Source organism: Onychostoma macrolepis, chromosome 23 (genome assembly GCF_012432095.1).
Source record: "Onychostoma macrolepis isolate SWU-2019 chromosome 23, ASM1243209v1, whole genome shotgun sequence".
In the NCBI taxonomy this organism is placed as follows: Eukaryota; Metazoa; Chordata; class Actinopteri; order Cypriniformes; family Cyprinidae; genus Onychostoma; species Onychostoma macrolepis.
The window spans coordinates 5,846,873-5,874,826 of NC_081177.1; the positions used below are offsets into that span (position 1 = coordinate 5,846,873).

The 27,954-nt window shown below is 33.8% G+C and overlaps 3 long non-coding RNA genes across 5 annotated transcripts; 1 reads left to right on the forward strand and 2 right to left on the reverse strand.

Annotated features, from left to right (window-relative positions):
• Window positions 1-846: 846 nt before the first annotated feature.
• On the reverse strand, window positions 847-6,316 carry LOC131531517 (uncharacterized). Its single transcript, XR_009268707.1, has 4 exons — window positions 6,171-6,316; window positions 3,916-3,966; window positions 1,133-1,191; window positions 847-949 (listed from the first exon to the last, which is right to left on the reverse strand). It is a non-coding gene; the product is annotated as an uncharacterized LOC131531517 (long non-coding RNA).
• Window positions 6,317-6,941: 625 nt separating this feature from the next.
• On the reverse strand, window positions 6,942-21,023 carry LOC131531515 (uncharacterized). 3 transcript variants are annotated; one of them, XR_009268705.1, is made up of 5 exons: window positions 20,364-21,023; window positions 20,022-20,078; window positions 19,821-19,912; window positions 7,900-7,943; window positions 6,942-7,778 (listed from the first exon to the last, which is right to left on the reverse strand). It is a non-coding gene; the product is annotated as an uncharacterized LOC131531515 (long non-coding RNA). The 3 variants fall into 3 exon arrangements; XR_009268706.1 differs by having other exon boundaries at window positions 6,942-7,706; window positions 7,828-7,943; window positions 20,364-21,019; XR_009268704.1 differs by having other exon boundaries at window positions 6,942-7,943; window positions 20,364-21,018.
• Window positions 20,909-21,458, forward strand: LOC131531518 (uncharacterized). Its single transcript, XR_009268708.1, has 3 exons — window positions 20,909-21,044; window positions 21,203-21,243; window positions 21,331-21,458. It is a non-coding gene; the product is annotated as an uncharacterized LOC131531518 (long non-coding RNA).
• The last annotated feature ends 6,496 nt before the right edge of the window (window positions 21,459-27,954 follow it).

The window sequence follows — 27,954 nt, forward strand, 5'->3', positions numbered from 1 at the left end:
GACCTGCGTAGAAACTGTTGTGACTTATAGCTCAAATCCACCCGCTTCATACCACTGCTGACTCAAGAGGTCAACCTGGTTAAGGAAAAATTAAATAAAAATGTATTTGAACAAATACTGTATCTAATCCCATATTGTGTCTTTCTGGCATTTCTAGACATTTATGAATGATGTCTGTCATTTTTCTGTGATCAGAACACTACAGGATTTAAATAAATGATTTTGTAGTGCTCATGTAAAAATCATGCGTGTCGTGGGATTTGCATGTTTGAAATTTGATGTTTATGAGTCATTGCTCTCACTGATAGACAGCTGAGCTTCATAAAGTCCTAAAAGCTTCAACACAGCTCTGTAAAGCCAGTAAATTTGGTATTATGCAAAATGCGCAGTGATCACAGTGTGGCTGCCCTACACAATTGTGCTAGACATCCAAATCAGTGCTACTGCAATTTTATTTTCACAGATTATGCTGAAACATAGTTGGGTTCTTTCAAACTGTTTATTTTTGTTTCAAAAATTAATATGCTTGTGTTATAATATGAGGCAGTATTTCTATAAAAATGGTATGCTACACTTTGAGAAATGTGCTCTGTTCCAGCCTAGACACTTCAAACTCATTTTGACACGACAGGATGAAAATCTAGAGCTAAATTCTTTATTTGTACATTTCAATAATCAGACAGAATGAGATAGTTTAGTTAAAACAAACCAGCTAACACGACAAAACATCTCAGAATGAAATTATTTTTTTACCTATTAGATTGTGTTTTATGAACGCCTACACCTACCCCTTTCAAGAATGAAAAAATAGTAATTAATGTTGTACAGTGTGACAAAAATTATGCTGTATTAATGTGCGCATGCCCAGTAGCGCCATACGTATCCCTTCTAGCCTTTACCCACTTACTGATGCTTGTGTTCTTGCTTCCCTCCAAAATGATGTCACTTCCTGTAGGAGGATGTCATTAAAGAAATGCATTTTAAAGGGATACTGCATGAGATTAATAGGATAGGAAGTGCTACTGAAGAAAATACTAGCAAATTTGTTAAAAAAAAAAAAAAAAAACATTCCTAAAAAAAAAATTAAAATTAAATATATTTAAAAATGTAAAAAAAAATTAAATACAATTACCTTAGGTTTTTCTTGTCAGAAATACATAGCCTGTGGGAACATGACAAAAATAGCAGCATCTGAAAACAAAGTAGTGAAAATATTTAAAATTAGGTTCACTTAATTTGTGATATAATATCATATCCCTCTTTGAGCAGTGAAGATTTTGTATTTTCTGCATCCTGCAGGTTAGTTCAAGCATGAAAAAAATGAAACATATTCTACATTTGTACTTAAATCCAGCATGTCAAAATAAAGATTTGTCATATTGACAGTACATCATTATATAGTGAGATGAAGTAGAATTACAGAATTATTTAATATAATTTACAATTGCATTTTTTTTTTGACAGCCTACAAAAGAAAAAATGTCATGCAAAAAGAAATATTGGTTATTTAAAAAATTCTAATGTTTGATATTGTTATTGGAATTAGAATTAAATACTTTGAAAAAGCACTTTTACCAGGTGTTTACTGTATATCGTAAACTTTACAAAACTTTATTTGCCAAAACGTCTCATAAAGATAAATGCAGGCCACATAAAAGGTATCAACCCCCGCTTTTATTATATTCTGAACATATATTTGGCCTTCCAGCGTGACTCCTGCAATGTAAGCTGTTTCCAACAAGCACAAAAAAAAACCTTTATTTACCCTTTGAAAGCAATAGGCAAAATGTGCCGCCCTCATGCACATGACCTCAGAGCGTGAGAGGGCAAGCTAAACCAGATATGCATCACATCCGACTCTTTAATAACTGCTCTCGCACCTTTTGCACTAGAAAGGGAGGGAAAAACAATATCTCTTTGGAGGAAGCATGCATTTATCTTTGAACGAGACTCCACAACCACACGACACATCAAGTCACTTTGAAGAGAGGAGAATAAAGGGTTTAGGTGGAAATGTAACCTGCAGTGCTGCTCAGTGGTGTAAGAAGCATTAGCTGTATGGTTTGTTTACCCGCGTGTGCACTTATGAATCCCAAGAGTGCCGCGGCCTGTGTCTAACTCACCCTGAGGGCCTAAGAGTATTTTTCACAACAAAATGAAATTTTATGGCATGCGAGATTAGCCGACACTAATGCAAGGTCAAAAATAATAGAATCAATAGGTAGCACTGACCATGTTAACATTTACAGAAAATTACAGGCTGAAAAGCGCTGTCTAAAACAGAATGAAACGAGTCTCCGCTGAATTCATATTGATGCCTTTTCATTATTTCTCATAATTTGACTTTTTTGTGCACTGTGGCGGTCAGCGACCGTGGTTTATCACCCTTTGTGTGCATACGAGTGAGTGTGTGTGTGTGTGTGCGTGACAGCGAGTGAGAAAAAGGCTGTAATATGCTGTAGGGTCAATGTACTGCTGTCAGCTTCCAATGCCTGCTGACGGCCAATCAGAGTGTGTCGTCTTAATTGATCAATGACACTAACGGTGTAAAGAGGAATCATGTGACCTTGATCAATGAGCTGTGCTGATGCTTTTCAAACCTGTGAGGAACAATAAAACCTTATAATAGAGAGATTCCCCATTCCCTAGTTAGTTTTCTCATGTCTAAAGACTAAGAAAATTACTTTTGTATGTAAAATTCCATAACCTCTACAACAACAATAATAATAATAAATAAATAAAAGCTTAAAAATGGGAATATTCCCTAGCTAATAAAACTATTCTTTAAACTAACTGAATGAATGAATAGATACATTAATAAATTATCAAATAAACAAAAGATTAAATAAAATACATGAATGAATGAATGAATGATTAAATAATTACATGAATGAATGAATGAATTAATTAATTAATTAACAAATGATTAAATACATGAATAAATGGACAAATAAAATACATGAATGAATACGTGAATAAATAAACAAACAAATACATGAATGATTAAATAATTACATGAATAAATGAACAAATAAACAACGATTAAAAAAATACAAATGAGTGAGTGAATTAATGAATAAATAAATAAATGCATAAATAAATAAATGCTTAGAACTGTGAGTTTTTCCTTGAATAAACAAACTAAAATTGTTTTTTTTTAAGTAAAATTATATATTTTAAACTATGTAACTGCATAAATAAACAAAAGAAAGAACAACAAACAAACAAATAAATAAATAATGGAAGCCTTCAATCTGTGTGTTTTCCATTGGGAAAAAAAAAAAAAACTATGTAAATAAAAATACACTTAATTTTAATATATAGGGAGATTCCCTATCCAATAAAACTTGATTCCTGAAAACTAACTGAATGAATGAATGAATGAATGAATTGCTTAAAACTGTGAGTTTTCCCCTAAACAAATAAACAAAAAATGGTATTTTCTCTGTAAATAAAATTATATAAATATAAATGTAAAAAAAAAAAAAAAAAAATGATTAAAAAAACTACACAAAAAGATCTTTAAGATTTAATGGATTATTTTCAGTAAAGCTGATTTGAAACAGTATGTACTGTGAAAAGCTCAGCAAATTTAAAATAAATTTGACTATCAAATTACCATTAAAATAAACTCAATCATTCCCTCATAAATGACTGATCTCAAGTGGCCTGAGGAATTACGTCTTTGGTCCCAAATATTCATTTTCTCCATTCTTAACATCTTCAAGAAATGAAACTGAACATTTGAACATTTCTAATAATCCGCAAGCTGTAATCAGTCACGGCGCTTCAAAAGCGTGTTTGTACATTCAGAAGGAGCAGCAAAGCCAAGCGGCGCCAGCTTGAACAACCCAGCGTTCCCTGATCCTAGTTCTACAGTCTCGTGTACAATGTCAAAATGAGCTCGCGACTCACGGGTGAGTGTTGCGGGCAAAGCGTCTGCTCCGATCCATTGTCACTCTCCCCCTGAAATGAAAATAACAGTTATGAATGAGCTTCTGTCGGCTGCCATTGTTCCATCAAGTGTTTTTATTGCTGTCATTATAGTTTAACATCGCACTGTTAATTCTGTTAATTAAAAAGCTGATTGCTTTTGCCAGTCTGTGATCTCCATTTGGTGAGTCCATATGGTAGAAGATTACTTGTTGTAAATTTCAATGAAGTCGTATCAGAGCTCGGATACATATAATCAAGCAGTACAAGTCCTGAAATTAAGCCTATAAAACCTCAATTATATATTCCCTTGCATTCGTTTTGTGTACCTCCATTCCACCTAATATCTAACTGTTGTGCTAGAATGGTAATTTAGGGAGGACGTGAAGCTTGATGATATTTCTTGTACCTGAGATGCTGCAGTGATGCTGAAAACGCACATTCAGGTTAATAAAGATTTTAAAATGTGCAATTTAGCATGTCCATGTCAGATCCAGGTGTGCCGTGTAAGCTTGCAAATCAAATAAAATGGGAACAATACAATGAGGTGCTGTTTGTATTTCAGCAGTTGAATGCTTTTTACAGTTCCGTATTAAGTAGGGCTTTTTAACGCAATGCCAAATTGCACTTCGTAATATGCTGTATTTATGCATGCAACAAAACATTTATTGTATAATGATGCAAGACTGGGCCTTTGGGATTTGATTGGATTGCAAAAAAAATAAAAATTTGCCATTTATATTATTTTTGATGGTTGTGTGTTTCGGATATAGTAAATATGAAGCAATGTGCATGCAGTTTCAGTCAATGGATGTTTTGGACAATTTAGTATTTCTTTCTCTCGTTTTCACTTTCCAGGAAGATTTAGATTTAGAACTAGTGCAACAAATTGAAAAGCAAAGTATGTGCAATTGGTGCTTTATCAATAGCTACATTTCCATGCAACCAAATATGAGCACATTAAAATTCACATCAAAAGTCTGACAACTGCCAAAAATCTGTTTATTGAAATATCCTGTTTTACCGGTTTACATGCAAATCGGTAGCCTGGCACTGCAAGTAAACTGCATTTACCAGATTTATTTAAAAATCAGGTTATTTCCTGGTGGTGACGTCAAAACGTAAGCATCCTACCACAAGTATTCAAGTAAAAGCATTCTTTACTTTTTGCTCAGTGTTTAAAACACAGAGTTTCTCACTGATAGTTATGACATTTTGGTTGCATTTTTTCCTGCAAATATGATCATGTGACAGGACATAAACACTGTATTAGTTATGCCATCATAAGAGAGATGGAAAAATCGGTTACATTTTGATAAAAGATTATGAAAACCTCATTTTTAATAATGTGCTTTGATAAACAGCAAATTTTCATTTCATTCTTTAAGTCGAGATAGATTTCGCGGAGTTTAAGTTACTGATCACATGAAAAAGCGTTACTAAACGTTGCTCAGGAAGACTAGCAAACCTGCAAGAAAAAAAAACAAAAAAAACAAGAGCACTGTATGAAATCCACCCGTCAGCAAAACAAGAAGCCTCTTTTGCCACAAAGCAGACTCGTAAATCAGAATGACACGAAGGCTGATAGTCTCTGATAGGCTGCTTTTATTGGTGCCCTGTGGCTCTATAGGAGAGCTGGTGTGACTGCTCACATATGCTACCTGCATCCCGCAAGAATCCCATAAACTGATGGCACACAAACATGGGACGCATATCTACCCAATGATTTGCAAAGAGAAGCCACTGAGGGATCAGTGTTCCTCAATTAATTCTGTCAGAAACGTGTTTCCAGCGGGCCGGATGCAGTGAAGATGCCACAGTCGACTAACAGAGATGAGATGCAAGGTGACTTATCAGCTGCGTTTAGGATGGACAGAAAGAGTGCACGTCCACCTGGAAAACTCCATGACAGACGGCCTCTTATTTAAAACACGTGTACGTGTGTGTGTGTGTGTCAGACTTATGCAAAATTTACCAGCTCACACTTCCCATGAGGCTGTCTTTGTGGTACGTTCCTGAGCAGAGAGAGCGCTGCTGATGGGAACTAGGTCTAACCTGAAAAAAGCTCCACTTCTCATGTCAGAGGAGCTCATTGTGTTCTGATGCTGAAGAGCGAGAGGGAAGGTTTGTTATGCAAGTCCGGGCTACAGTTTCATCTAAAGCGGACATCTCCTGGCCACAGGCGCTTTACCAACTGTTTAAGGGTGTCAAAAGAGAAGTTTGTGAGTGACGCTGACCTTTTGATGGCAATGAGGATGTAGGTATACAGCATGTAGGGGTGAATCTCACAAAGAAATGCTGGTGTCATATTTCACCTCAGAATCAAAAGAAAAAAAGAAAAAAATATATACATAAATATATATAAACACATATTCCCATTTTGATTTACATGTGGTACTAATATAGTTTAATATAGTCTAGTATACTGTGTATATGTACTGCCATAAAGTATTTTCACCTACTTCACAAATTATTTTAAAAACTTTTTTACAAATAATTGTATAAATTCTAAGGTGTGTGTTAATCATCTTAATATATATATATATATATATATATATATATATATATATATATTGTACTATTGTACTATAACTGTACTTCACAATTTAAAAATATATATTTTATATAGAAATTTATAGAATTATAATAAATAATATTAGTAAATATAATAAATAGTATTTCCAACTGCTTCACAAAATAATTTAAAAAATTTAAAAACTGCATGTTAACCATCACAATGTAAAACCGTGACAATTCTCATATTTTGTACAATGAAAAAAAAAAAATATATATATATATATATATATATATATATATATATATATATATAATTTCCTTTTGACTTAATATATAAATTATAAACTATGTTTATTGTCAAAATGCAAATCTGTGACAATTCTCAATTATTTGAATGATATATATATATATATAAACACACACACACACACACACATATATATATATATATATATATATATATATATATATATATATTATCATTTCTTCTCTTGAATTGTGCATAAAGAAAATGAATGCAATTAATAACATGACCAATGTACTTTTAGATGTACTTCACAATATATATAAATTGTCACAATTGTTTTGTCACAATCACAATCGTCCTAAATAAAGGCTTTGTTTTCTTTTAAACTGTCATACTTTATTTTTAGATCACAATTTTCCACCCTTTTTCTGACACGTGTTCCTAAGAAACACTATTCACATGCGAACGCAAATGCAAGTACATATTTGTCTTTCCAGTGAAATTTTGCCATGATGGAGCATCAGTTTCTGCAACTTTACCTTTAAGATTTAATAACTTCAGTTATGATTTGCTAACAGTTTGCATGTGAAATCATTATCAACACTTGTTTTCCATGATATGTTCCCTTTAAATGACAACTTTAAACATATGGCGTGCACAGAAAATTAATTTACCAGCCAATTAATTGACTAAGCATCTGCAGACTCTGGTCATGTGACAGCGGTGACAAGGATTCGATGACAGCTTTATTCTGGGAAATTTGCAGGGGCCTCAACATCTTTGAGAATAATTCGCAAACGCGACTTCACCCGTGCATCTCAATCCCAGAATCCCAAGCAAAGGCTTTGAGCTATTTTCACTCGCCTGTGGCTATGACAGGTCACGAACCGGCCTTCTTATCCCTCTGATGACCAACAGCGGATCTCGAACCCTCGACCGCCGGACCCCGAGGCTCCAGACCGCAGCAGCAGAACGCTGTCACAGCTGACGCTATCATGTCGAGCGCGTGCTGTGCAGATAGGAAGGCGTGTTTGACCCAGGAGATCGAGGACTGACCTACTTTGGGCGATTCCTCTCATTTCTGCAGGCAGGGACAACAAAGTAAGGTTTGAAGGACACACTAGACCTACCTGCTCTCTCAAGCTTCAGCTCAATGTCTGCTTCTTGGGGATTTGTTAGCTGGGAAGACTGTAAAAGTAGACCTAATAAAGCTGTGATTCTCGAGCGCTGGGACAAAACTGCAAACCTAAAAACAGAAAAAGTAGTAGGGTTATTGGTTAATGAAAAACAAAAACAAAAAAAAAACATTAATTTCATGATATGGTGATATTAATTACATCAATATTTGCTGAGATATGGAGATAATTCAAAGATATTACTGTACATTACTGTGTTAGACAAGTAAATCACTGAACAAACATGATACAAACTGACTTGAGAAGACAATATATGCTTGAAAATAATATTTGCCATATTATATAATTCATTAAAAAAACATGTTTTAAAAACTATATTTTTAAATAATGAAGTATAGTTAATATTTTATGTGTGTATATAAAATTAATAATATATATCTAAAATATACATTAATAATATTTTATAAAATTAATATAAAATTAATAATATTTTTAGAACTAAAGAGACAATCAAGTGCAAAGTATATATAGTTTTGCTTTTGTGACACTTAAAATGTTTTACATATTTTTTATTTATTATAATTCTTTAAATGTAGATATAAAAATATTTTAAATAAATTGTGAAATATAGTTGATATATTATATTATATATAAAGACTAATTATCTTGTAAAAAATTAAGTCCGTTGAAAACAGCATCAAATTACATTCAGTACTTTTAAAAGAAAGTACATATTTTCAAATAATAATATTTTTATGAATCAGAAATTATATATTTAAATTATATTAATGATTCATTGTAATTTTATCAATTTTATTTTATATATTCATTTAGATTAAAAAAGAATATGTGCGTGTGTTCTTTATGCATTTTAAATGAAGAAAGATACAGAATAGATTTTTTTGAATTAAATTTAAAAATGAATCATTTCTTTTATAAATTATTATTTTCTTTCTTTCTTTTAAATAAAAGCCGTATTGTTGCTCTTTTAAAAAACAATGGCAGGTAAGATTGTGGGCCATTTCATCCTACGTCTCCAGAATCAGTGAAGGCTTTGACTGTGCATGACTAAGCTCGGACAGAACAGGCCATTTTCATCTTAAACAGCTGGATATTTAGGCAGACTAACAGATTATCAGTGGCATGCGACTGACAAACCTTTCTAATGATGTCAGCACTTTCTGACAACTCAAAGAACAGTTGAACCTAAAATGACAATTTTGGCACCAGTGACTCACCCGATTGTCGTTTCAACCCTGTATTGTTTTCTTTTGTTGTTTGAACTTCTTATGAGATTAGCATGCATTATTTCTTCACAGAAAAGCATCATAAATGTACTTACACCACTAATGCTAAAGCACCACTTAACATGAATCTCAAGGCTGAAATGGCCTCATAACACCTGTTTCAATTTAATGGGATTAAGTAAAACCTTACGCTTTATTATTTTCAAAACTGCTATGGTGCATTTCATTGTTATGGTTTATCTAACAGCTTAAAGCATCTGAATCTGAGAGCTAAACGCATTGCTCTGTGGCTCCATAACTCTTGTCTTCACAGGTCTTTGAATGCTTTAACGCTGGACCGTCTGCCAGACAGTGTTCTCACAGCAAAGGAATGCCACCGTCTACAGAATAAAGACAGACACACTGCTCTTTCTGACATACAGTACAGTGTCTCTCATGTCTTTGACATCTATCAGTCCAGGACTCTGAATCCAGCACTAGCATGTCTGCACTGCAGTTGCATGGAGGGCAAACGACAGACAACTGATCTTTCGCTGCACAAAAAAGCGAGACATTCGGCAGATGCACTTTTACAGTGAACCACAGAATAATGGCCTTGCTTTGAACATCTAAACATCCAAACACACATCTGTGCATCATGGTAGAATGGTATCACTGCAAGAAATATATATATATATATATATATATATATATATATATATATTGTCAGAAAGTATATATATATGCTTTGGTTTCCACTAAAAATTCCTTAAAACAAGATTTTTTATTTTTTACTTCTTTTAAATTATTTAATTTAATTTAATTTTGCTTTGTTTTTGTTTTATTTTATTTTATTTGAGAATATATAATAATATATATTACATTATATTCTTGCAAATTGTGCATTTAAATCATATTCAATTCTGTCAAGATGTATGTTTAAAACTTAGTAGGTACGAAAAAAATAATTATATATCACATAAGGTGATTAGATATTTATATACACGGAATATAATTTCTATCTTTATATCTTTATCAGTTGTATCAGCTTTATATCAGTTAAAATTGCATTTTATAAATTATATTTTATGTCTATATTTAGAATATACACACACAAACACACTATTTAAATTTAATAATGTATTTAATTTCTGTTTTTAATAAAGAGACAAACAAATGGAAGTGGAAATTGGAAGTTGCCCTTTCAAAACTTAAAACATTTATGCTTCAAACTTTAACTTATTATGGTAAGATATAAGGTATATTTCATACAATTTGTTTTAGAAAATAGATTTTTAGATTGGATATTTATGCACATGGAATATGATTTCTTTATCATCTTATCAAATTTTGCATGGAAAAGTAAAATATTTCTTGTTTTAAGGATATTTTTACTATATTTTTAAGGATATTTTAGAAAATAAGTAAATTATTTTGTGCATTTAAGATCTTGACGTGACATGAAATCAAAGGTGAATTAATTTGTAATTTTGTAAATTCAAAAGCAATTGTGAGAATCAGACACCGTGACTCATTTTCCTTTATGAAACACCAATTTGACGTGAACGGGTGGATTTGAGATGCTCTTCTTCTGATTGTGGGTGTGTCGCAGTCATCATCAAGTATTAACTTAATTACTTACATGAGCGATCAAATCATCACTAATGAATTATGGGATTTTTCGGGGACATGTTTACGGTTATAGTGTTCTAGAAACGGCAAGAGAGGAATCTTGAAAAACCAGCAGATTTATAAAGGATCATTTTATGTTAAATACAACTTAAGCTCTACATTATCACTGTGTCTGTGGTATGCTGTCGATTACACAAGCAAATCATTTCGACTCATCCCTCAGTTTATATAAACGGACAGAAAACAAGTTCACAGTAATGCACTTTCAGTGGAAGTTAGATGTCGGGGGTATGAGAAGTTTTAAAAGCAGAAATGTATTTTGAAGAATAAACATTTAATGTGATCTGTATATTTGTCTAAATCATCTTTGATTATCAGGAAACATTTTGAAGAACATTCAAAAGGGTTGCAAAAGGGTGTTTTCAATGTGATGCCATAGAAGAACCATTTTGGATTCCCAAAAGAAACTTGCAGTGAACAGTCTAAAGAACGTTTTGATAATCTAAAGAACCTTTTTCCATTATAAAGAACTTTTTGTGGAATAAAAAGGTTCCATAGATGTTAAAATATTCTGGAATCATGGAACCATCGATGCCAATAAAGAACCTTTATTTTTATGTGTGTAATGAATGTGTAGAAATGTGTATATTTGTAGTGTTTTGAAGCTGTACCATAGTTTAGAATGAGACAAATCCAAAATATAAGATGTTACTCACTAAAAATACTCCCCTCTTCCAAATCCCATTTACTCAGCATGCCAGGTTTGACATACCAAGCACATGTTGGTCGTTTCCTCACACAAAGCTATCATATGACTTCAGAACACTCGGAAAATCATACACAATTCATATGAACTACTTTTATGTTTTAGTCTTTTTTTGGATTGTCAACATGTCATTTTCAACAAAAAAAGCAAAACTTTTTATGCGTTTTGACTGTTCATTTACACAATAACGACGTTTTGGGGGCCTGAAAAATCAAACTTTTAAAAACGTTTTAAAGTGCAATTTTTTTTTAAACAATACCATCATCATCAGTGTAAACTACAATAAACAAAAACTGCGTAAACGTTGACGTTATGCACATGCATTACGTGTTCAGTCTATAGGTATGTCTGCAGGTGTTTAGTGTTTCTTTACAAATTGACATTGCCAGCTGACCTGGCATGCATAATACAGCATTTTTAGTCTTTTTAGTGGATCCGTGAGTTGGAATGTTGTACGCGAAACTTTTCAAAAACACAAAAGAAAAACTTTTTGAGTTTTTAGTACAATGTTGTCATGTAAACGTACCCTAAAACTGAAACAAAAATTAAAACTGTTACATTTTTTTCCGTTATTTGAAATAAAATAAATGTTAAAGGTGCAGTAGGAGATCTTGGAAAATGCTAACTTTAGCCTGATAGCACTGAAAGCTAACGTCCCACCCTCCCTGCAAATCGCCATCCAAAGCCACGCCCCCTGAACGCATATACGCTCACAGACCCGATGACCAGATGCAACATTACTACAAAACACCGGCGTCATTCACCGGTGAGAAAACTTTACAGCACAGTTAGTAAAAGTACTACAATACCAGGAAGGAGGATCGGGTTGTTGATGCTTGCCTGCCATTCTCGCAATGTCTGCAATAGCGTACGTGAACGCGCTGATGACGTATCCTGTCTGCGCGAACCAGGTGCACAGAGGTATGCAAATACATATGTTGACAGGCAGGTAGGGAGCGTTTTGATTGGATGAACATTTCATGGTCCTATGCCTTCCACAGAATATATAAATACATTTCGACCACTTAAAGGTGCCATAGGTGATTGTCTTCAGAAACATGTTTTGTTATTCTGGTTGAAAGTCTCTTCACATCCTTCAAACCTTAATTAAATATTTAAAAAAATAATAATATTTCAGCTAGTTGCAGAGGCTAAATTCTAAAATAACTCAAACTAAAACTGAAATAAAAATTGATAAAAACTATATACTAAAAATGACCAAATCACAAACAAAATTACTAAAACTTTAAATAAAAATGGAAATAAAATTCAGATTATTCAAAATATTATCAAAAATATAATCCAATCTCAATCATACCAAAATAACACTGACTTGAATGTTCTTCTTTCTATATACTTTTTTACTTTCACCTATGATACATAGCATAGTGAATCTTAATCTCCGATGATTCCCTCCTACAATGCACTGAATGCTCCTTTAAATAAATGCATTACTTGCAAATGCTTGCTCCGGCCCCAGTCCCTATAAAATCTCTACAATTTGGCGCAATTTCACTTTTTAATTAAGCCGTACCATGTCATAAATCACAAATCAGGATAATTAACAAAATAACAGAGGCTGATAATGTACAGGCTCGCCTTAAATCTCCAAAGGTCCCGTAGCTGGGCAGTAATAAAGAGCAAATAATGGTGTGGCTGCTTGATATTTTGGTGCTGGAAGTACTGGGAAAATAACACCTTTAACAGCACTGCGGTCTTAATTTGTAGAGGCCGCCTTGCGCTGCTCTTCTCGGGAGGCAGGTCATTTATCATTTAGGCGGCCGTTATTTTTAATGAGTCTGTTATCATTCATTTTAGGGCATCCCACCTTTCCTTGACATGGATAGTATTTCTTTTTATATAGGACACAGGATTTATGCCTCCCTCTCTCTGCATTTCACTCGTCAGCCACAGCCGCTCTTTCTTTCAGTGTCTTTCTTCCTCTTTCTTTCTTTCTCTCATCTCTATTTCTTTCACTAACTCCCTCTCTGCGACCACTTTTTCCTCTCTCTCCGGACAGGAAGCCGTCATGCCGGTCTTCCTGATGGCACTTTTGGGGTTAGAGCTGGAAATGCTCATTTGAGTGAAAAAGTGTCTTTTTGATGTTAAAACACTTTCTCCTATCTCAGTTTAATATGTTGAGTCAGTTATAAGTTAGACATTTGTAGGGTGATTTTCCTAAAAAGTGTTATTGAACACACAGAAAAATAAAATAAAATAAAATAAAATAAAATAAAATAAAATAAAATAAAATAAAATAAAATAAAATAAAATAAAATAAAATAAAATAAAATAAAATAAAATAAAATAAAATAAAATAAAATAAAATAAAATAAAATAAAATAAAATAAAATAAAATATGGGTTTTATTTAAAAGCACTACATGAATCAAACAAGATAAATAAGATAAAAAATAAAATAAAATAAAATATTATTGTTTTTCTTGAAATGTACTACAAAAATAAAATAAAATATTTTTCTTTAAAAGAAATACAAGAATAAAATAAAATAAAATATTATGGATTTTATTTAAAAGCACAACACGTATCAAATAAGATAAAATAAAATAAAATAAAATACAGTTTTTTGTTAAAAGCACTACAAGAATCAAACAAGTAAAAAATAAATACAATATTATTGTTTTTCTTCAAAAGAACTACAAAAACTAATTAGTTTTCTTCAAAAGTACCACAATAATAAAACAAAAATATTGTTTTTCTTCAAACATAATACAAAAAAATAAAATATTTTATTTATTTATTTATTTTATTTTAAGTGTTGTTCTTCAAAAGTACTGCCAGAATAATAAGGTCATGGGTCAAGTTATGTTCCAGTTCCCATTTCTGTTTGGGGAGATCAATGGACTTCTGCTCATCTATCTCTAAAAAGCCTCATCGTCCAATTCAAGTGGAAACAAAGGTCTGCGTGGACCATTTTTCCTTCATATGTAACTGCAACTACCTCAGAGTTTGGCAGCTGAATGTAGGTGGGTTGCAGCAGCACGTCTACAGGTGTGGTTATTTCAGGGCAGACAGGAGCTTTTCTAAATGCAGTAACTCTTCCCTTGATGTGCCCTATCATTCAGCTCATGTCAAGCTGTGACAAGGCATGACACGTTTTGACAGATTATGACAACAGGTTGGCCCACACATCTGATTCTGTGCTTGTTAACCAGCGTTAACTAGCACATCCACTCAACGTCGGTGAAGAAACTGATGGCGAGGTTGATGTTTGTTGTTATTTCCTGATTTTTGATGAACGTCTGGCTTATGGTGCGCAAACATATTGCTTAAAGGGATAAATTACCCAAAAATGAAATTCCTGTAGTCATCTACTCACCCTCAAGTCATTTCAAACCTGTATGAATGTCTTTCTTCTATTATATTTAATTTTAATATTTTGAAGAATGTTGGTAACCAAACAATTGACGGTAGCCATTGACTTCCATTGTGTTTTTGTTTTTTTTCATACTATGGAAGTCAATGGCTACCAGCAAGAGTTTGGTTACCAACATTCTTCAAAATATCTTCTTTTGCATTCAACAGAAGAAAGAAACTCAAACAGATTTGGAACAACTTGAGGGTGAGGAACATTTTTGAGGGAACTATCCCTTTAATGGGGAAAATTCATATTTTAAAGGTATAATCCAGCCAAAAATGGAAATTCTGTCATCATTTATTCACCCTCATGTCATTCCAAACATGTATGAATTTCTTTTCTTCTGTGGAACATAAAAGAAGTCATGTCAATAACCAAGCAGTTTTGGTAACCATTGACTTTCATTGTATGGACAAGTAATATAATGAAAGTCAATGGTAAACGCAATTCTTTGGTTACCAACATTCTTCAAATATATTTTTTATGTTCATTAGAAGATTGGAACGACAAATGATGACAGAATGTTCATTTTTGAGTGAAATATCCCTCTTAAATGGATAGTTCACCCAAAAAATATGGGTTTGGAACAACAGGAGGATGAGCAATAATGACATAATTTAAATTTTTGGCTGATTATTCCTTTAATATGCTGATTACATTCATTCCTCACACATGCTAATATATCATGTTTTAAACTGTCCATCAGTCAAAGTAAAATCTATCAAACTCCACATTTGCCTTGCAAAACGACACAAACTCTTTAGCCAAAAAAATGAGCCACTTTTACATTCCCCTCAACATCCAAGAAAATTACGCAACGTCCCATGACGGCTGACCCTCAAGGTTTCACTTGATATATGAGCCGTTCAGTCTGTCTGTTTTGCTCTTCATTTTAGCATGATGCCTGGGTGTAAATATTATGCTTTCTCAAAAATACCCTGCAAAAGGATGCCAGCGTTTTCCCTGCGTTCGCACCGCGCCACAGACTAATAATGCAAGTTTATTGTTCAATGCAGTACGGAACGAGGATATGTCAACAGTCAAAAATGTGCGCTGGAACAATGGAATGTCTGTTTAATGTGAGATGTGTGGGTGGTGCGTCAGGATTGTTCTCTTGATTTATGAGGTTCCTGTGCTTTTTTACAGTAAGGCTTAGCGCAATATGTCCTCGGAGCTACATCCTGTTGGGAGCAGTGACCGACATGTGTTCCTGTGTTGGAATGGTGTGGCATTCGTCTCTGGCCAGAATCTCCATGGTGCTTATCACCGCCATATGGGATACTGGCACAGAAAGACAGTGCGGCAAAACAGGGCTGCATCACACGACTGCGGGTGAATGCTTCTGCATTAAGAAGTCGAATGCATTAAATGTGCTGTGCAAATGTATACAGGCCTGTTTATGTGGCGTAAGACTAATGTGAGCTGAATAATGACTCTATTGTTTTCTGTAGAGCTGCTTACAGCTGAATTGAACTTGTTTCATGAATGATACACGTCAGGAAAAAAAAGGTACAAGCTGCCACTGGGGTGGTAACCTAAGGTACAAAAGCTAAAAAGTACACCTTTGTACTTTATTTACCCCTAAATGGTACATATTAGTAGCTTAAAGTCACATATTAGTATATTAAAAGTATATATTAGTATGTTTTGAAAAGGTACTGCCCTAGTGACAGTTTTGTACCTGTATAAATGAATAAATAAATAAATAAAAATGCACAGTCAAAAATCAAAAGTTGAGAAAAAAAAAAAAAACTTGAGGCAAGTAGCTTCAGGACTAAAAAATAATTAATCATGTTTTTACTTGTAGATCCACGCTCATTTATCTTGCATTTCAAGTTAATACGAGCATTTATATTTGTCTAACTTGTGTATCAGTTTGTTGAGCAGAAAATGTTATATAGAATTACTTCTGTAAACCAAAGCATTGTATTAATGTGCTGTAATGGAGGAAATTTTGCTGAAAGATAATGGAGACTTGAAATGCAACTTTTACAACAAAATATAATCAAAAACACTACACAGAGCTAAAACATAAATTATTTATGAATAATAATAATAATAATAAATTAAAAATAATAAAATAATGAATTAACTTTACAATTTTTACTACATTCGATAGTTGGAAGAATCTTTAAAATACACTGAAATAAAACTGATGTAGAAACAATTTTCACTCAAACATTGCTTGTAAATTTCACAATTAATGACAAAAATTCATTGAAACATTGAAATTAAACATTAAATTTTGAAGCAGAAACAAATAGTATTTTCTTGCAAAATGTTTGTTTTATTTGCAACTTCAAAAATAAGTTTTTTGTTTTTTTTTTGTTTTTTTTACAGTTTTAAATACAAGCTGGACTTTCTACAGTAAAAATACTTTGAGAAATGATGTGAACAATTCATGTCATGCAACACATATTTTTTAACCCATTTGAACTTCTTAAGGAACACAAGAACACAAGAAGTTGAATTTTTGAAGTTTTAGGTTGAAATGACTTGTACAGGCAATTTGATTATAGATAAAATGTAAGGCTTACATTTTTTAATTGAAGTGTGGATTTTTTTTCTTTTTTTTTTTTCTTTCTTTTATACAAACATCTAAACTGAATCAACACTGAGTTGATTTGAGCTGAATAATGGCAGTATTGTCTCATATTTAAAAAAAAAAGTTTTCACCATTAATTCTGTTATTTTCCCATGTATTACTGTTTGAAACACTCTATAAGCACTGTGTAAATAGAGGTGACTCGCTTTGTCCAATACGATGCATGAACGCTGTGGGTAGTTGCACACAGCGAGCTTCGCAACACCATGTTGCACATGCATGCCAACACGCCCACACACGCTCGCCCCGTGCCCGCAATTCCATCAACACACACCTCCGCACACCCATGTGCCCGGATAACCGCGGCCAAGCCCACACACAGTTATTTGGCTGCGGTTTTGTGGCGAACGGTGGGAAGGTTTGCACCAGGGGCCTCGTTCGGAGAGGAGACGCGCCTGCCAAGCTTCGGAAATCCTTTGATGGCTCTTGATCTTGAGCGAATCTGTCCAAAGTACTTGACGTGGGAGATTATTGTGGCGTCGTGCACCAGATAAACCTACAAAGATCATGTTTATGTTGAAAAACAGCCATATGTCACGCTTTCGCAGCTGCCACCGCCGGTTGCGAGCCCCGCGCACGCCGTTACGGTCGAGATATCAAGCGGGATACGCATTACGAAAACACAGTCCCCAGACAGGCAGGCCTTTCATCTAAAGTTATTGCCACGCTGCCTGGGGTAATACATCACGAATTCTGTAAGGACAATGCTAAGAAGCGCAATCTGAGGACAAATGCATCATAGTTGCACAGTGAGCATTTTGTTACAAATAATGTTGTCATCAATTTTCATCTTTTGTTTAAACATATTAGTCTTTTGGACAAGATAGGTCATATTTCAGCAGTTTGATAAATTCTCCCTTCTTGCCTTTTCACAGAATGTGCACTTAATTAATTACACAACCTTTAATTGGACAGATTATTCCTAATGGTTGTGCGATGCTAAATGTACAAACTCAGAAGAGGCTCAGGAGTCATTATTTTAATGCCACATTCTCAGCTCGTTGCAATCAGTATATTTCAAATAATTAATCAGTTTCACATCGCGAGAAACATTTGGCCTAAAATAGACAAATTACGCTCACATTTGTGGAGAGATTTTTTTTTTTTTATGTCTCCAATACCGTCCTCTTCTGTAATATCACAGATGCGGTGCTTTATTAAGGGCAAGAGAGTGTGTGTGTTTTTTTTCTAATTTTATGATATCTGCAGGCATTTGGGTGTTTAATTAGGGCGGTAATGTCCGGTGATGTACGTGATGGATTTTTACGGAAGTCGGCTTTAACTATCTGAGGCGATATCATAAATCACAAACCTTGGCTGTAATGCTCGTGTGAGTTTGTTTAATTAGGATGTCCACCGAGAGATTCAGGGTGTTGCTGGGTTTGCACAAGGAATGCCAGTTATACAAACACAACAGAGATTTCACATTTCATTGTGCTCCGAGGATTATCGCTGCTATACTGTTGATAAAAAAATGAAAAACAAGTCATTTGTGCATTGTCACTAAAGAGAGTCTGTGCGTGGTTTTGTTTGTGTGCATCTGTAGAACTTTTATTTGGTCTTTGACGGTTTAAATTATTTTCTCTGTGAACCCCTTGGAGAACCAGACATAACGTGTTCTTATTGAGAGATCCACTCATGTTAATAAGCCAACAGATGCTATTATGAAGTAAAAATGTTTTCAATCAGGAAACAGTCACGGCCTGTGTTGTTCATAGCACTAAAGGCTGGATTTCAAGCGGAAAATGGCAACAGCCCCTCAAGTAATCAATTTAAATGCAATATTTCCATCACGTGATTCTGATCTAGTCGTGAAAATGAACATCTGCTGTTGAAAACTACATAGGCAATAAAATTGAATATACAACTTGTGATTTAAAGCATAAATATAATATTTTAGCATTTGTAATAAGCGCGAAGGCACCTAAAGACCGCTTTTAATGGTCATATAACATAACCATAACTCATAAATATGGCAACAAGAGTAAAAAAGAAAAACGCAGAAACGGAAATAAAACATTTTTGTAATTATTACTGGCCAGTTCAAGTCAATAAACAGGTGTTTTAAATATTAAGCGCCAGTACAAGTCAGCAAACACGTCTTTTAAATATTATGTTTCTGTAAAACTGAGTTTAAATATAACAATAGACTAAAATCTTTACGCTAAATAGGTCGCGTACCTTGTCAGCTGTTTGGGAGTCCGATTCGCGAATGAATCATTTTTTTAACGATGAATCGGTTAAGCGGTTAGCAAAAGGTTCGCGATTCTGTCTTAATTATTCAGTTCACTTCCTGTTTCTCTCGGCAAAAACTTTGATTGAATACTTTAGAACACAGAGAACAATAAAATTGCTTAATAAAGTGTATATATTTATTTACTTGTCATCCAATGAGTTGAAGCTGCATCTTATGGTTTGCCAGCAATGATCAAGCTCCTCAGGTTCAACCTCCACGTGCTGTTTGTGAACGAACTGCAGGTAAACCATTCAAAACATATATATATCAAAACACGAACATGAAAACATTATCGTGATATTGTAGTTGTTTCACATTAAATGTACAATGGCGTTTTTGTTTTACCTTAACATAGTGTATGAATATAGTTCGGAGTTTCTTCAACCGCGATCACTTTTGGCACTGAGAATTTTTAGAAAATAAGCTTAAAACACATTTTCACACTGACTAGTTATTCATTTGTATACCATCTATGTCCATTTCATGTATATACTGGATATGTATTTTAATTAAAATTGCCCTACTCCTTTGTCACGCTATGACTAATTTCCTGGCTAAGTTAGCATTGGCAGTTTCATAGATACATATAACTAAATATTTTCACGGTTTCTGGATATATTCTTTAATTTGAGCTTGCTTGGAAATGATACACAATAAAAAAATATTCTGTTCATAAGCGATATTTACCTTGATTTCTTTTCGTTTTCTCGACACAACACGTCTTATTTTACCTCAAGCTCTTCACTGGCACCTCTGTCTCACTGACTTTGAAAAAAACTTTATTGGGGCAAAAATGTTTGTTTGGGTGGAAATGACAATGAATGAAAAATAAATTGAATTGAATGCATCGATTTTTTTTCCCCCCCAGAAAAATAAAATAAATAAAAAATTGAAAGGGAATTTTGTAAACATATCTGCATATATGTGTCCGTGTATAATATATGTATAGAATATTTCTACTTTTATTTTGTACCCTGTTTAAGTGCAAGTGATGCTTTGGAATTAGTGGAAGTGGATGCTAGCGATACTTTGGAAGTAAATTGACTTTAAATCAGAGTTTGGGTTGATCTGAATGTTCTATACTAGACCTCATGGAAGCAGGATCAAATTCGTGGGCTATCAATGTTTAACGTGCCCAGCTGGATGGGAACTGGTAAATGTGGTGCGGCATGGTACCGGGGGCACGTAGGCCAGGTGACCACAGCAGGCACGTGTGTCAGTCCGTGCTCATTAACGTGACTGATAATGCCATCTATCAGCCGTCTAATTGGCGATGAGGATCTGCGGAGGGTATTTTAACCAGGCCCATGTATCCATCACACAGCTGTGGACAAGATGATGGCACTTCATTACCAGAGTGCTAACCAGGTAAAAGTCACATCCATTTGTAATGAGTGCGGGGGCCGCTTTCACTCCTGTCCATTTTCATTATGTAAAGTTCAACGCATATGTATGTGTATTGTAATTATCTTGATGAATATGCAAGCTTACTTCGCTTTGATTTTTCCACATAATGTCACCGGCAGCAAAGACGAGCAAGTGCTGTGGAACAAATAACTGTGGTGAGGTAAGCATATTTTGAATTGATACACAGTATGCGAGCAAATGCTTCCACTGAAGTTTCTCTTGATCATGTTTTTTTTTTTTTTTACAGTAGAGAAAGAGGACAAGAAACAATTGAGTAAAAGGAATTGAGAAATATCATGGACCAAGAACTCAAAATTTGGCTAGTTAGCATGGCCTAGTTAGCCTCTGTTGGTAGATGCCATAACTAAACGCACACGCACACACACACACACATACATGCATACACACACATATATATATATATATATATATATATATATATATATTGCTATCAAAGAAAGATAAAAGCCATTGTATACCTTTAATAAAGTTATAAACTGTGTGTGTGTGTAATATAACTGTTATAATAATATAATAAAATATACATATTAAAATTGAATATAAATTGCATATTTATAATTATATAAAATATGTATTAAAACATTAATTATATACATTGAAAAAGAAAAAGAAAATTAAATAGAAGTAAAGTGTCTAATGTTTCGAATAGCTTTTGAGAAAATTAAATGTCAAAATATAGGGGAAATAATGTCCTATCGTCATTCAGCGTAACAGATGTAATTATGTAACAATGAAACCCTTATTCTGACCTGTAAATAAAATGTATTAAAGAAAACTTCATACTAAATTGTATTATCTTTTAAATTATTTAAAACTGTGCTGACAAGCGGGTAAGATTTAGTGGTTTGAAGGATGGTGGCAAAGATTGGTAAAGGTTTACATTTTCAATTAATTCATTTTTGGGGGCTACACTTGTGATCCTTAAATAGAGTCATCTAATGTAATCCAATGATTCTTGTTCTAAATACATAACAGGTTTTACTCTAAAATTGATATAAAATTAAAGTCTTATGTCTAAATAAGTTATGTTCCAAATTTGAAGTTGATATGAAAAAAATTGAGGTTTCTTTGAGATTTTATTTAGGGCGTTATACCACAAACAGCCACCGGGTGCCATCCAAACTCCATTGGATTTTTTTAAATGCATTTTTCTGTCACAAATGTCTCAATTTCTCTGTCAGTATTACTCCGATCACAAAAAGACCACCAAATATGGAATCCTGAGAGTCAGACCTTTCCGGCAATATGTATTTTGTCAAGATTATAAAAAGATTTGATTCTAAAAGACCGTAATACACTGTGTAATATGACACTTGACACCGCCCACTACGGGGGAGGAGACCACCAAAAGATTTTAAAGTACAATTTCCATGGTAATGCAATGTCTGATTTCAAAATGGTTTTCACAGGATGAATTTTGAGGTTTTAAGTTTTCAAATGATATATAATTTATAATATATTGATGATTACTAAAATATTTGATAGGGAAAAAAGACAGCGGAAAAAAGAGTGCCAAGCGTCCCACAGGTGGTCTATCTTATTCTTATATATTATGTTTTTACAGTTCCGATGAGACTGAAAAACATCTGCCATTGAGCTTAATGGAAAAAAAATACCTTTATCGGGTCTTGTAGACCTCATTGATATTTTTATTTTATTATACATTTTTTATACTAATGCTTGTATGTATATGTATATATATATATATATATATATATATATATATATTTATTTATTTTATTTAAATAAATAGAATTTGTTTATAAAAATATATTTTTGTTTTGTTTGAAAAAAATAGATACAGTACAGAGAGAGGCCAGGAAATGTTGCAGATTCAAACATGCATCGTCCACATGAGCCCCATGGCTCAATGCTTTAAAGCACATGCGCTGTCCGCTAAGCCGCGGCTCAGACAGAAACGCGTTCTAATGAACTGCACAGGAAAACTGGCATGGCAGGCAACAGCTCCACTTCCTTGGGTGTTTCCTGCCAAAGAAAAATTGCCAATTCATCCTTCCCTGTCCAGTCCGGTACAAAAACTTTGCTAAAATGCCCAAAAGTCCATATTTAGTAATTCACATGTCAGTGATTATCATTTCCAACCCTCTCAGACTGCAGCAATGAATCTTTACCCCCCTCCATCTCCTCTTCCTCTCGTTCTGCCTCTCCCTCACTCGTCCTTCCCATTTATTGCTTTGTACAGCAAAGCACCATTACTGATCCCTTCCAAAGCACAAACTAAAAATCTATCCCGTTGTCATTTGCTTCGCCGTGCCATCTATCATCTGGGAGCGGGTGGGGGGAGTTTGGCAGCATCTCAGCGCCAGAGAGGAGGCGCTGGAACAGGAGGCAGAGTCAAGGACTTTCACGCGCAACAAAAAACTTGTCACAATTATTTATGGCTCTAGCTGGGACACATAATAGGACACATCAAACTGCTGTTTTTTTCCCTCCCTTTCAGTTTTTTTTTTTGCTTTTTCTTCCCCTCCGCGGCGATGAGCGCCCTCACGTCGCCGGCTCCCTTGTCGAAGTGGGTCACAGGCATCTCTTGCCTTACACATACAATTTCCAAGACAATGGCGGAGCACTTGGGGAAGTGACAGTGACAAATACAGGAGGCCCCACCGAAAGCTGGGCAGGCTGTTACATGAGTGATTGCGCCAATAATCATGCAGGGCCGTCACGTGGCCCCGGGGCAGGAAGGAGGGAGGGAGAGAGAGAAGGGGAAGAAATGAGGGAGGGAAGAGTAGATGGGATGGACTGAGCAGGAGAAATGAAAAAAAGAAAGTATATTGAGATGGACAGATGGAGAAAGAGTGAACTGCTTAAACAGGAAGGAAACGAGTGTGTCGATGGAAATGAGCGCATATACTGTAAGCTTCAGGAAATACAGTAGATATATAGAAAAATCTAAAAATAGATAGATGGATGGATCAAAAAATTCATAGATAGATGGATAGATAAAATTTGACAGACAGACAGATGGATGGATGGATAGGCAGACAGCTAACTGGATAGATAAAAAATGTAATAGATGGATAGATAGATAGATAGATAGATAGATAGATAGATAGATAGATAGATAGATAGATAGATAGATAGATAGACGTACAGATGGATAGAAAGATCAAGAATTCTTAAATAGATAGATATTGATAGACGGACGGATAGATCAAAAATTTCATAGATAGATAGATAGAGAGTCTGGTGTGGTTGGTTATGTGGGACTCTGGTCTGTGTGCAGTGGTTTCTAACAGGTCCTGGCAAATCATTTTTTACACCCTTATCAACCATCTGCGACTTCCTTCCCCTCAGATGAGGTGCCGCTAAATGACTGTCACCCCACGCACAGCTCAGCGATGTTCTGCTGTGCCGCTCGTAATTGGGAAGGGGTGGCTCAGGCCGCTTTCCCGCCGTGACCTTTCTTAAACTCACCCGCCCGGGGAATTGGGTAGAGCCTGCGATTAAATTACTTCTCCGGCACCTCGGCCCCTCACCTTAAGAGCCGCCACTTGGCTCGGGTTCACAGGCTAGGTAAAGGCCCTCCTGACCCGTCACGTCTGCTACAGGCAGCGCAAAGCTTTGATTTTGGCAAGCATCACTATTGTTGCTCTTACTATACTCTTGGCCCTAAATATTAAACTTAAGTATTGGTCTGAGGTCCAATTAAAATGTTAGTCAAGGGGTTCTTGCATTTAAAAATAAGTTTTATTTTAAACGTTTTGATAAAATTACTAAGAATTCTTAAAATATTAATAAAAGAGAAAATTGTCAATGAAACATTTTACTTAAATTGAATAAAAACTGCATTTATTTGTTTAAAAATACAGCAAAAATATAGTAATATTGTGAAATTTATTACAATTTAAAATAACTTTTTTCTATTGTAATATAGGCTATTTTAAAATGTCAAATTTCCGGGGGTTTTCTTTTTTTTCTTTTTTTTTCAATTAAACATTTTTCCTCAAATTGTTATGCTGATAATATGATTTATTGTGGAAATATTGCATTAAATAATACATATGCAAATAGGTATTTTCACTAGCTGTCTCAGATTTTATTTTTACTTGTTCATGTGTTTGAAAAAAGTGCATTTATTTTATTTAAAATACAGCAAAAACTGTAATATTGTGAAATATTATTACAATTTAAAATAAGTGTTTTCTACTTTAATACATTTAAAAATGCAATTTATTCCTGTGAGGCAAAGCTGAATTTTCAGCATCATTACTCCAGTCTTCAGTGTCACATGATCCTGCAGAAATCATTCTAATATGCTGATTTGTTGCATTTCTTATCATCACTGTGGAAAAAAGTTGTGCTGCTTCATATTTTTGTAGAAATCGTGCTACGCCTACGCTACTGCGACAAATCTACAAAGCTTATTTTCTTTTGATATAAAAGTTTAACTTGCCAAAAATGAGCAGTGCTACTAACATTTAACAAGCAGAGTACTGTTTCATTTTAAAATCCAGTCATATTAACTATATATTTGAGAAATATCACCACACCTGAGCGCTCGCTAAATCACTTTCAAGCATGTGCGTCTCAACTGTCAGACGGCAGACGCTAACAGTGTGCTTTTCACACACGAGGTGTCTCTTAATTTGAAAATGATGAATCTCTGATATAAAAGACGAAAGTGGAGCAAAATATTGAAAGCTCAAATAACCTTTTTATCACTTTTATAACTTCCATAACTTTACATATTAACTGTTTTTCGAAGCTAGCTCATTTTTAGCAGCCCGTTTTGATGGCATATCGCTTCCTTTTAGGCTGTGCCTAAAGCTTGTAAATTGATATCAGAGAAAGACTCGTGTGATAAAACATAATAAATGCCAAAAACTCTTACAGCGAGTGATTTCACACTCAAACGGGGTCTTAATGCTGTTACCACAGGCAGGTGGGGGGCTACAATCAAACATGCTGACTGAATATGACTGCTATGCTAAACTATTATTGGCTGTTTCAGACTCTAGTTAGCTGCTTTGGTGGACTAAATGCTAAAACTTTCAAATTAAAATGCAAACAGAAGATATAAAAATAAAATTTAATTCAAAATATGAACACAAATTATAATAGTATATTTATAACTCTGGTGCTCAAGATAAAAATTATAAAAATAATTACCTTTATTGTGATATTAAACATCACAACAGACATTTATTCCTCAGTTTATTGCTTTAAAATGACAACTTGTATTAAATTAATAATCATTTATATTAATATAAGAACACATGGATGTATTATATATAGCTAATTGTTAGCTTAGCAACATGGTGATGCCAAACTGTATTGGAATCAAATCATGTCATCCAAGTGCTATTTGTGAGTTGTTGCCTGTGTAAAACATTAAATTGCTCACTTATGACGTTCTTTGTTATAATGTTGCCTATGTAATAGTCAGTAATATGCCCAATACGTGTCTAAAGGCCTTCAGTTTCTCATATTCTTAGGACCATGCCACAGATACTATAAATATAGTAAATATGGCTGATTGTACACCATTATTCTTTGTATATAATTTTTTTAATGTCTATTTTTTATTATTATTATTTTTTTAAGGTGTAGTATCCTCAAAGACATGATATAAAAAAATAAGTACTGAGCAGTTTTATTTTAATATACTATGATATTTTTGTTATATATATATATATATATATATATATATATATATATATATATATATATTTAGGGCTGGGCAACATATCGCATGCGATTGTCATGCGCATCTCGTCAGTAAAGCCGGTTCTGTGATTAGTAGTAAATCTCCATCACCTGCTTTCAAATGGAGCGGCATTTAATACACAGAGCCGTAGTTCACTGACAAGCTACGCAATATCGCGTTCATCTTCGAAGGCGATTCATCTGCGATAATGAACGCGATATTGCGTAGCTTGTCAGTGAACTACGGCTCTGTGTATTAAATGCCGCTCCTTTTGAAAGCAGGTGATGGAGATTTACCTCTAATCACGGAACTGGCTTTACTGACGAGATGTGTATGATCATCGCGTTTGATATATATACACTGCCGCTCAAAAGTTTGGGATCAGTAAGATTTTTGTTTATTAAGGTAGTCTCTTCTGCTCATCAAAGCTGTATTTATTCGATCAAAAATACAGAAAAAAACAGTAATATTGTGAAATCTTATTGCAATTTCTAATATTGGTTTCCTATTTTAATGTACTTTAAAATATAATTTATTTCTGTGACGCAGCGCTGAATTTTCAGCATCACTACTCCAGTCTTCAATGTCACATGATCCTTCAGAAATCATTCTAATATGTCTGATTTATTATTATGAGTGTTGAAACTGTTCATATTGTTTTTTGGAACATGTGATACTTTTTTCTTTGATTCTTTGATGAATACAAAGTTAAAAAGAGCAGCATTTGTTCAAAATAGAAATCTTTTCTAGCAATATAATTCTGTATGACTTTTTATTCATTTAACACATCCCTCCTGAATAAAAGTATTAATTTAAGAAAAAAAAAGCAAGAAAAAAATGTACTGACCCCAAACTTTTGAATAGCATTGTATATTGTAATAAAATTTATTTTTTAAATAAATGCTGTTCTTTTTAACTTTTTATTAATCAGAGAATCCTAAAGAAAAAATATCACAGGTCCCAAAAAAAAAAAAAAAAAAAAAAAATGAAGCAGCACAACGGTTTCCAACATTGATTATAAATCAGTATATTAGAATGATTTCTGAAGGATCATGTGACACTGAAGACTGGAGTAATGATGCTGAAAATTCAGTTTTGATCACAGAAATAAATTATATTTAAAAAATAAAATTTTAATTGCAATAATATTTCACAAAATAATTTTTTTTCTGTATTTTGATC